General features: G+C 41.1%; 1 long non-coding RNA gene across 1 annotated transcript; it reads right to left on the reverse strand.

The window, feature by feature from the left end:
* Positions 1 to 6,683: 6,683 nt before the first annotated feature.
* Positions 6,684 to 12,023, reverse strand: LOC127336121 (uncharacterized). The gene is made up of 4 exons (XR_011752780.1): positions 10,003 to 12,023; positions 8,124 to 9,914; positions 7,381 to 7,442; positions 6,684 to 7,078 (listed from the first exon to the last, which is right to left on the reverse strand). It is a non-coding gene; the product is annotated as an uncharacterized lncRNA (long non-coding RNA).

Raw genomic sequence — 12,023 nt, forward strand, 5'->3', positions numbered from 1 at the left:
ATCCATCCATAAACAAAATCGAAGCACGTCTGCCCGCTAACTAATCTGGTCTAGCAACCGAAGAAGATGGATGGGTTCTAGTAACAATGTGTAAAGGAAAATCAAAGGAACGAAGTGTCACCCGCTAGCTAGTTCGCTCTAGGTAATGTTTTCCGATATACGATTCGCACGTCTATGGATGATCGAGGCTGAAGCGAGAATACGAAGGTTCATCACAACACCCATGGACAAAGGCGTTAGGCAGGTTTCATTGGCACCATCGGGCGAGGAAGAATTGCCATGAGAGCTACTAGTTCGGTAGTGGTCGTGGGGTCCTCATATGATATGTGAGCCTAATGACGTTGGGACTCCAAGTGCAGAGTGTTGTGTCCACACAAGGGTGACTCATTTTCATGGGGATGTTTTTAGTTTGTTAAGACTATACTCTCCCTTCTACTGGCTAGGAATGGAAAGAAGACTCATTTTATGGGTACCATCTTACCTGGTTTACTATTATGAGCTGTATGGCCAGCCTTACCACGGGATGCATGTGCCTACCTGCCAAAACAAATAGTTACCCTACGAATGACCCTACATATGGCCACTTATGGGAGGATAGACAATGAGGAATAATGATGGTATCTTATAATAAATTGTGGGAGTGTCTAACCATCATCTAGATGAAAATGCAATTCACTTCAAGTCAGATTTCTCTCAGTAGTACTCATTCATCCGTTCGGCCACATCGGCCTCATTCCCTTCGGCATGAATCATTGGCAAAAAATCAGTCCGGTTTTTCCTGGCTTTTTTTGCATTAGCCCATTATTTATACATGAGCCTTTTTTTGAACTGGGCTCTCTGGTGCATAAAAACTAGACAAAAAAATGTGGACCCACATGATACAGTGATCTGGGCCTTATACAGGACCTTGTACATTAAACAGAAAACTGGGCCTTCTATTTTCGTTGGCCTGTTCTACCAGGTGCATCCACGTCACCAGCTCCATCTTCTTCCTCCCCACGCAAAGCATCCTGTCTCCAGCAAACGACGGGCACCACATAGGAAATCAGAAAAAAGTGGGGGGAACAAAAGAGATCCAGCAAGAAACAAGACTGATCCACATCCAAGATGGACGGGAATGAGAACTACGGCTCAATGGAGTGTGCGGATGAATCTAGGCAACCCTCTGTACATCATACACTCTCAGGACAGGTACTTCACTTCTCCACCTCACCCCTACTGCTTCCCGGATCCTCTTTTCTCTCGTTTTCTAGGTCAAGCTTGTACATCTCCCCCAAAATTATGTTGGATCTGCAAAGTAAACGCTTGATGTTATTAGGAAGTAGTGAAAACCACCAAAACCTACTGTGTACGGTAACATCACTACACTAGGCATGTTTAGTCTTAGATGTACGTCCAGTATTTTACAAAGTATTCAAAAAAGGCTATGTCACCTGTCACCAGGAAGCTATGAGCTAAAACTACGCAAAATGATATTACGTCACCAGCCTTACTATGCCGCTGCCACCGATCGGTTTTTGTGACTCTTTCTAGCTACTGCAGTCATGCTAAAACCTGAAACTGAAAACTAATTTTCCAGTTTGCATGTGTAAGTATAGCCTCACACTATTTATGGCTCAGCATAGACTTTTTAAAGACCGTCTACTCTTGTCAGGTTACAACTGCAGAGCAAGACACCCCTTGAGTGCAGTCTAAAACTGAAGCTCTCAAGTGTACTCCTCTCTCTTGCCGAGACACACAAACCAAACTTGATGTTAACTGAACCCCTCTCTCTAATTTTTTAAATGAACATGAAACTGCACTGAATCAAGACAAGAAAACACACAAATTGCTTAAGTATATTTTCTTAGTTCAGAGGTATCATATGTGTACTAACTAGTAGTTAGAACAATTTCTTCTTTCTACTTGTTTACATGATCAGCATGAAATTCTTTAAGAAATACAACAAGTGAAACCAGTTAATCAGTCAAAATTAACAAGTGAAGAATCAAGAAATGAGTGATGGAGAATGAGAGACGGAGGTAAAAACTGAGACAAATTGGGGAAATGAAGAAAAAAACAAAACTGAAGAATCAAGAAATGAGTGACGGAGAATGAGGGAGAATGAGAGACGGAGATAAAAACTGAGATTTAACTCAAGACAGAGACTGAGACTGATAAAAATGGGAATAAAAAAATGAGTTACGGAGAATGAGAGACGGGGGTGATTTTTTTGGGAGCGAATTGTGTTTTCATCTATATGAAAATTAGGAGCTGTGTATTATTATTGTGGTTAAGTACCGAAGCATCTACAGGTACACAAACTGAGGGACATGGAACAAAGATGAAGAAGTCCAAGAAAGCCACAGAATCTAATGATGATCATCAACCCCTATGTCAGCCAAGTGTATCTTCCTCGGTGAACCCAAACCAAGCTGGAAACTAGGGAGAGCAATAAAAACATAGTTGTGTCAATGATGTAATCATTGGTGGCAGAATGAGAAACAAAATTTGTTGGTTCTTATTGTAATATTTATGTTAGTGCTAAAAGATTCATATGTTTATGGTGTGGCTGAAGCAAAAACAACATAGAAGTGTGCATTCTGATTGAGTGTTGCAGTTGGTAACACTACTACTATTGTATATGATGTGAATTATGCTCTTCACAAATTTCATAATCAAGTTGATACTATAGATGACACAGTGACTTGGAAACATCCAGCTAGAAGGTGAAATCAACATGAGCTTTGACAAACATCCAGTTAGGTAAAATGCTACACCATTACATGTAAGGCTGATCACCCAATACCCTCTTTTAAAAGCTCATAGCCCACCAACTACAGACGAAAATAAAATCGGTGCACACATCCGCACACACGCCCCGCCACTAGGCCCTAACCTGCCTTATTTTCTAGTGCACTGAAAACGACTAACTAAAATCTTCCTGGAATGACACACATACAAATGTTAAAAAGCTACTGGAGAGAGAGAGAGAGAGAGGTACCTTGAGGATTAGTGCAGCGGCGCGGCTGCTGTTGGCACTTGTGCAACAGCTACTGTTGGCGCCTGATTCATGCCGGACGGAGATGAGCCACTAGGGCCGTAGGTTGGAATGAAGAGTCTCAGAAAATTCAAAACAGAGATTGACCAAACTGAGAGACTAAACAGAAACTAAGTGAACATACGGAGAGACTTAAGAAGAAACTACGAAATAGTGAACAAACGGAGAGACTTCGGAAATGACAAGATGAAGAAGACTTAAGAAATAGTGAACAAAGACTCAAGAAGGAATGACTGAAAATTAAGCAAACTGAAGTAACAGCAGTGAGAAATGAAAAATGAGGGTAACTGAGACACTGAGAGCTCAAGTAGAGACACTGATGAAATCTGAGACAGAGATAAACTGAAGAAAAGACGGAGCGTCGTGGAATGCAATATGTCTAAGACTGAGCTAAATAATTTAAGACTAATCTAAAAAATGATAGCAAATCAAGAAATACAGAGCTAGAAATAATTAATAAAAATGAGCAAAACTGAGAGAATGAAAGATGGAAAATGAGAGAGGAAAATAAGGGACATTGAAAATGAATGACAGAGAATGAGAGACAACTCATAAAATGGTGAAACCTCCTCCTTTTCCCGTCTTGGAACCGGCTAGCCAACTTATAATTTTTTTTGGCGTAGGCGGAGTTACCCCACCAAATCCAGCGAAAAAAGACAAATGCAAAAAAAGCAATGAAAACAACAAAAAGGTGCAAACGCAAGAAACATATGGATCCCAGATAAAAAAGCGAGAAAATATTAGTGAAATAAAAGGAAATGAAACTCCAGTGTTTCGCTTAAAACGAACACTCTTCTGTCGTCGCAAGTAATATCCAAGCATGCACAAAAAGCTATTACTAGAATTTAAATCTCACGCTATTATTCATTAGTGCCTCTACAGTACAAACAAACGTAATTGCTTTGCCGTAGCTTTTAGTCGAAAATAAAGTGCATGTTGCTATTCACTAACCGCTTGACCATCCGCGACTGCCTTGCTATTCACCAACCTCTTGACCATCCACGGCTGCCTGCACTCGACACCTCCGATACACTCAGGGATGAAGCTGGCGAACAAAATCATCCTAGACAAAAGCAAACAACACAAAAACCTATTTTATTCATAACAAAGAGAAAGAATGACTAACTAAAATCAGACCAAAATGGAGAGAACACAAAAACAATGTATTACATTACAGTATTGTACATCAGCAGTGGCGCTTCACAAATCAAGATCACACAAAAAAGATGCCTATCAAGGCCTAACAGCATCACCAAAACATGATACTGAAACTACATTACACAGTGGATGAATTAACCAAAAAAGCTATACACCACAGACCCTATGCACTGAAGATTAACAATCAGTGCTCGACAATGCAGCAGGGTCGGCTTTTCAGAACAAAAGAACAAGATAATTCAATTCAGAATAGTTTTAAGTTTTCAGTGGCAGCAATTTCATACCATCTGCAGCTTGCAAAATTGGACATCCAATTCAGAACTTTACTCATATCATGAACGATGAAACAAATAGTAATCAAGATGAAATGTTACTATTATAACCTAATCCTGCACTATCATACCCTGCAATCAATTGAACTACATATGAGCAGACTGTCTAGATTAGACAGGGTGCCTACTGAAATTAACCAAAAACTAGGTAAACAAATCAGTGCTCGACAAAAAGCAGAGTAGGGTTGTTCAGAACAAAGAACACTATAATACAGTTCAGAATATATTTAAGTTGTCAGTAACTGCATTTTTAGAAGCTCAGGCTGTTGTGGTAATGATACTAGAAACTAGACAAAAATCTAGAACAAATGAACTAAATGGCGCTCAGGCCGTAAACACCTAAACATAGGGATCGATCACCATAAACACCTAAATGAACTGCATCAAACATAGCACCACAGATCTACGCATGGACGGGAGTTGCAGGGGTGTAGATGAACTCAAAACAAAATTAGGAGAGCAACAAATTGAGAGAAGCATACCAATCTCGCCGGCGACGCATCCTCCTACATCCTCCTCGAAACAGTGGCAACTAGCTAGAAGCTTCGCCATGGACGACGGGAGCTCCTCTGCCTCCGCGCAAGCCCATAGTTGGACTCGAACAACTCCGACCTCCTGCTCCGCGGCGACAACTCCAGCCACCGCCCCGTCGTGGAAGGAAGCCCCGCCGCCCCGCTGCCCTGCCACGCCCGAGTGACCTCGGCCTCGCCATGGAAGGAAACAGAGCCGCACCGTAGCCCCGCCTCCCCGCAGCCCCGCCGCCTCCGCCGCCCCGCGACCTCGGCCTCTCCTCTCTCCCAGTGAGAGAAAACGAAGGGTAAGAAAATGAGGAAAGTGAGAGATGCCTCAGGATAAAAAGGGCACGGACCCCGATTTTTTTTTTAAAAAAAAGCCATAAAACGCCGCTAGAAAACCGAACCAGCTAAAAAAATTTGGACTGAACCAGACACGTGGAGTACAAATGAGCAGACGCGGGACACAATCCAGAAAAGAGAAACGTGCGCCAAGATTGGTGAAAAGAAACAAAATGAACGGACAAGGATCTGACTTAGACCGAATTGTATTTTCATCTAGCTGAAAATTAGAAGCGGTGTAAATTGTTGTATGCATTTCAGGAAATTGTCAATATGTAGAGGAAATTGTCAATATGTAGTTTTGTATACACCTCTTATCGAATATTACCTCTGTTCCTTAATGTAAGATGTTTTGGTACCTCTTATAGTTTGCAAAATGTCCTATATTATGGAACGGATGTAATACTTTCTTATTAAAAAATGTTGTCAGTGTAGAGAGAACAGTGGTACTCTATATTTTTTTCTCATTGCTTTGCATTTTATGTTCCTGTTGAAGATTGTTGCACTTTCGGAATTGATTCACGATAAACAAATCCATAATTATTATTGGTGTGCTTACAAAATGAAAGTTTTGCTAATTGTCATGTGCAATGATGGCTAACATGGTGGGAAATCACTAGGTTGCGCACTATAGAATGAGACACATCACAGTGTGAAAAGTGTAAAAAGGACAAAAAGAACACATGTTTTTGGTCCTTGGAAGGATTAGGAAGAGGAATAAAAATGCCATTATAGCGTGAGGTATTAGTCGTCGTGCTCGTGGCACCAATCAAATAAAAATCACCCCTCTCCATGTCATATTTTCCCGTGGCAACGCACGGGCACGCAACTAGTCATGATAAAAATAGCTACACAATATTTTTCTTCAAATGAGGACCAATCAATGGCGCCGGATATCAATAACGGCGAATCAATGGTTTCTTATTTTCATGGTAATTAAGCTAAAACTTTAAGGACATGTACAATATGATGTATAATGGATATTGTCTTATCTCTGGTGGGCTAGTGGCCGAACTTCTCTAAATATGTGGTGTTATTGTTGTTAAAAGATCATCTCTATAATCAAGAAAAGGCGCAGAACCTTTTTAAAGACTAGTAAGCTTGCACGTGCAATGCACGTCTGGACTAATATGAAATTAGCCATACAAATTAGCAATGGTAAATTAGTAACGGCTATCTTGAAACATCATAGATCTTCCCCAATACCAAAAAAAAATTTATAGTCACTAACTACATATCCTTAATCCAAAGCCCAGATAAACAAGTTTTTCATATGGAAATGCTAGAAAACTGCATATATCATGCACTGCCAAGCTATTCGCTACAAATTTCACTCCATTAAAAAGCAGCTCTAAGCATGTGTTACGACCGTCAGCTCTGAGCACACTGAATGCATGGACTATAAAAATAACATCCTTATGTCTGTTTCTAGGCAGACTACTATTAGACCGAGCACTTGTGATAGTTCCGAATACATTGCTAAAACACTACCGTTGATTGAGAGATCTGACAACAATATTTCTAACATTTAGCTAAAAATGTTCTATCAAATTATGACAATAATTCTAGCATCGTTGTGAGTTTCTTCTTTATGTTTCCCCCTGCTCTGCCAAGACGCATGGTATCCAGCTCGATGCAGCGCCTCGAGAACAAGCAAGCACCCGCATGAGCTATCAAAATATAATCCCATTCATCTATCAGGCAGAATGGCAGTAGTATTAGCATAGATTTGATCACATGGTTCAAAAACTGAAATTTCAGAAAACATGCAATCAAGACATATAAGACAAAAATCGATGAAACACCATTTTGAAATAGAAGAATAGCTGTAGACAAAAATATAAACTCATTTTCGTATGTCATGCCAATTTGTTGATTTATACGAGAGGATTAGTAGAGTATATCATTTTAATTATTATAAAATATAATCTTATGGAGACTATCAAGATGTCTGACACCATGGTAAATAGGAAATGTGAAGCTCCTACAGTTCTACCTTGATATTACCATTATCTCTTCTCACCAATGCCCACTTCTTTTCGCGAACTTGCAACACCGCTGAACAACATATAGTGCTTTTAGCCAATATTGAATGGAAAATAACAGATCACCAGCAATATATCAAAATCAGACAATTAGTACATAAATTTTTATCCACGACAATAATGGTCGCAAACAAAATAAGGAATAATAATAAACTGTTAACAATATGGCTTGGGGATGTATGTCAATCTGCCTCAGTTTATATATGTTATAAGGCAATGTGTGCCAACATAGAAAACGTGTTATGTGATATCACCTCAACACAAGCAAAAGAAAAGTAGTTCTTATCAGGAGAGCTGAGTAGAAATAAAGTGTAGCCGCATAATTCACAGTATCCAATGTGATTACTCACAAAATATGATGGTGAGCAACTTGCTTACAGAGATAGTGTAAACACTTAATAAATATATCTAACCGCAGAAAAATTAGCATGCCAGTGACAAGTTTATAAAACAGAAGCTATTTAAAGATCACGATTAATGATAGAAACGTACTATATATAAATTATCAAGTTCAAATAAGAAAAATCATGTGAAACCTACAACAGAAAAAAACATTAAAGAATGCAAAATAACCAATAAATATTAAGCCAAACACACAGCAAAAACTACTAAACAAAGACATCACATGGGCATCCAATTGAACCCCTGCAAGTTAGTAGACAACTAAACTGAATTAGCATAATATGTATCTTACTGTAGCATTCGCCCAACTTTCCTTCTAAATCATTAAGTAAACATGAATTTCTTGTGAACCCGGAGTAAGGGCAAATGAATCACAGCCTGAAAAAAAAAATAGGACGTGCATAATCCAAATTAGCACAACTGAAGTACACATGGAGGGAGATGGAGGCGCTAATACCTACTTCATAAATCACGACAAGCATCTGAAAAATATGATTGAGAAGAGGAGGACGTGCTCATGCATCCCAAAGAAAATCACTCTGGTCTTTCGGGAATGCTCTTCTTAATTAATAATATGAGGCAAAGTTTTTGTCTCCCTTAAAGAAAAAAACAATGAATGACGTCCATACAAAAAATCATGACATCCAAAATCTAAAAAAAAAATGAAGTCGAACCATACACAATTTCATTCAAACATAGATGACATTCTTGGAATATTTAGAGTGAAACAACAAATATGGGGCAAAGTGTGTACGTGCAAAGCACGATTCATAGTTAATAAAAATTGGTAATTATTGACAAATCATATTTCTACAAAAAAAGGAATTAGACTAACCAAAAGAATATTCACAAAAAAATCAACAAATAATCCAAAGATGAGTCCCAAATCATGACAATGTCAAATGTGTGCAGTACCATGTGAAGCAATATAGGTTTTCATACAGCAACAGGGCTGATTGTTGAAACTAACGTACCCTAACCATGACAATGTCAAAGTACTCAGCCTGATTTTTTAGATGAACTGATTGTTGTTCTTGACAAACATTCATCACCGAAGTCCTCTTATATCGGGCCTACTTCGCGAATACTCTGACTAATATGACCCACTGATGTTCATGTATGGTAACTAATTCTCATATTTGATCAGTCTTTATTAGTCCCCCCTATACTCGGTTCAGGTTTTGGTATGGGCTCTATTGTCTGCATCACTTGAGTAGTCCATGCATTAGATGGTTGTGGCTCTAATAAAATTACTAAATGTATTGTGGGTTTTTGGCTACTATCTACCAATACCAGTCGGCAACCATAGAAGTACTCGCCCAAAATAAAAATATGCTGGCCTTGGTTAATCTGCACTTTTTCAGAGGAAATACACATGTGCAGTGCAACTCAACTCATGCCGCCCGAAGCAACGAATGGTCACATCTTTGTATGCCAACTTCCCAAGACACAAACAAATAAGACAAAAAAGTCAATAACATTTTTGAATCATAAAATTTAGTACCTCTTTAACAATGGTCCATTGCATCTGAAGAGTAAGCTTCACGGAGTGATCAAACTTAGTTGCAGCTGTAGGATTGGACAATGGTCCATTGAATTAGGATTGGCATAAACGTCTGCTAAGAAGCTTAAAATAGAATTATATTCAGTACAGTGCCAAGAACCTTGAAGAATGTTCGTTATTTAGCAAGAGCACTACTAAAAAGCATATGATCAAAATTTCCATAATTTTCCCACTGATCCAGCTTTAGTATCAGAGAGAGCAAATATGCACGGAATAAAATCAAAATAGCCGAAGAAAAAATACAGCAATGCAACAACCTTATTCCATCTGCTTAACCCTCTCGTACCAATATATAATACTGCAGAAACAAAATTAAAAGCAGCAATAAGCTCTTAGTGATGAAAAAATCCAATGAACTCGGAATTAGTTCTCTAAGCCTAAAAGGATGTGAAGCTGATCTTGGTATTAACTTGTTGAGTGTGCACAGGCTAGTGAGATTGTGAACAAAGAATGCCAAGGCGTCCTTGCACACGATCAGGATGCGGTCGATGGACTGGCTGTCTTCTCCATACATTAACTCTACAAGAAAAACACAAAAAATTCAGGATTGCGTACTTGAACCAATTGCAATCACAATTTGATGCTTGTATCTGCACGTTGCACCTACCACATCCCAGCGTCTTGTCCATCAGGTTTAGGTCCGTCATCTGCAAGACGTTCCGTTCCTCCCCATTTCCAACATACTCAATTTGAATAAATCAATGTCTATAGCAGGACAAAGTTACCTGAATCTTTTTGTGATTGGCTTGGGTCGAGTCACTTCGCGACAGGGGGATGTGTAGTGGCGGGAGGCGCTTCGCGGCGACGTGTGGGCGGACGGCGCGTCGCGTAGGTGCTGATCTCCTGCAACGGTGGTGGTGAGGGGTTCCGATAATTCTCAGAATGGTGCGGGTCCGTGAGATGATCTCCTTGGCAGGCTGGGGCGCGTTTAGTGCGGATCTCACCCCATTCTCAGCCTGATTCCGATCTGATAAACGTGGCACTCCCGGCGGAGCTCCTCGAGGAACTGCGGCGGCTAGGTCTGCTTCGCCAGGAGGATGGTTTGCAGCCCGTGTGGGCTGTTTACAACGTAATTTTCGGATCTAAGGAGGAGGGTGTAACTGAACGATGGGAGGAATGTAAATTGGACTGCACTACCTAGCGGCACCGCACATATCTTGATCCGTGCGGCGGCATGCTCTACCCTCCTGATAAACTATCACGGCCCACTAGCTCTGACAGGCTGTCGCCCACTAGCTCACGTCTATGTAGAAAAAATACTGCATGCATGTTGCCGTCCTCATATGGGCAGAAAAACTTTGAAAATGGCTACATGGTGCAGTAGCCTAGCATAGTCACACTGGTAGTACTAACCAAGATTAGCTATGTATGGTCGAAACTTTTTAACAAGATCAAAATGATCAAATCAATTAATAATACACTTGCCAGCAAACAGATGAATAGTTGTCAGACACATTACATTTGGTCGCCACTTCAAAGTTCAAACCAACGTGAAAGCCTACAACTACAAAATACACTGCCACAGATTATACATGAACAATTGCCAAATAAATTGCACTTGACTGCCAGAAAAAATAAACGTAGTTAACATATTTTTACAATGTAATAATGCCACTGGTTATTTAGTGCCTAGTCGCCAAGTTAATTTTACTTAGCTGCCAAGTTTATAGTGCCTAAAAGTTAATTTAAACTAATTGCCAAAATTATACTAGTAATTGCAAAATTCTCAGTGTGCCTAATTGCCAAAAAATTCTGCCAAAATTTTCAGTGCTTAGCTGACAGGTTCTTATTTCCTAACTGCCAAATTTCCACCGCTTAGCTACCAGATTCTTATTTCTGCAAATTTCCACCGCCTAGCTACCAGATTCTTTTTGCAAAAATAGTGAGGTTGCTTGCTAATCGGCAGACTTCAAATAGTTGAGGGTGTGATGAATTTCTTGTCCTCCAAAAAAAAAATGGCGACACATGAAACTAGGATGTTCACCAAAATCACTGGATAAAACCCAACAAAAACCAGATTATGGTTGTGTGCTCGCTCCTACGTACTCATCGACGCAGCCGTCCTTGGCATGCTCGGCAGGCGCCTCCCCTGCACTAAGAATGGACACATCCTCGTCGGCGGCGGCGCCCCCTTGCCAGCGACGAACACCTCGCGCTTGTTTCCTGTGGCCTCCGTGATTGTCGGTGGCGGAATCCCCGGCCTTCCGACCGGCGCCTCCTCCTTGCGCTCGTCGACGGCGGGCTCCGTGCTATGTCCTCGTCGGTGGAGTCCCCCGCGCTGCCGACGGAGGACTCCGCTCCGCGCTCGTCGGCGGAAGGCTCCGCGTCGTGTCCTTGTTGGGGAATCCCGCCCTTCCGACGGGGACCTCCTCCTCGTGCTTGTCATCGGCAGGCTCCGCGCCTTGTGCTCGTCGGTGGAGTCCAGCTGACGGATGCCTCCTTCTCGCGCTCGTCTGCGGCGGGCCGATGCTGCGTAATCGTCGGTGGAGTGCACGCGCTGCCGACCGACATCTCCTCCCCGCGGTCCGCAGCGGCAGCGGCCCCCCTCCTTCCGATGGCTCTCCGGCCTCTCCGCCTAGCGCATCTTCTCCGGGGAGAGAGAAAAGAGAGAGGAAGAGATTACGTGGT

Source organism: Lolium perenne, chromosome 2 (genome assembly GCF_019359855.2).
Source record: "Lolium perenne isolate Kyuss_39 chromosome 2, Kyuss_2.0, whole genome shotgun sequence".
Lineage (NCBI taxonomy): Eukaryota > Viridiplantae > Streptophyta > Magnoliopsida > Poales > Poaceae > Lolium > Lolium perenne.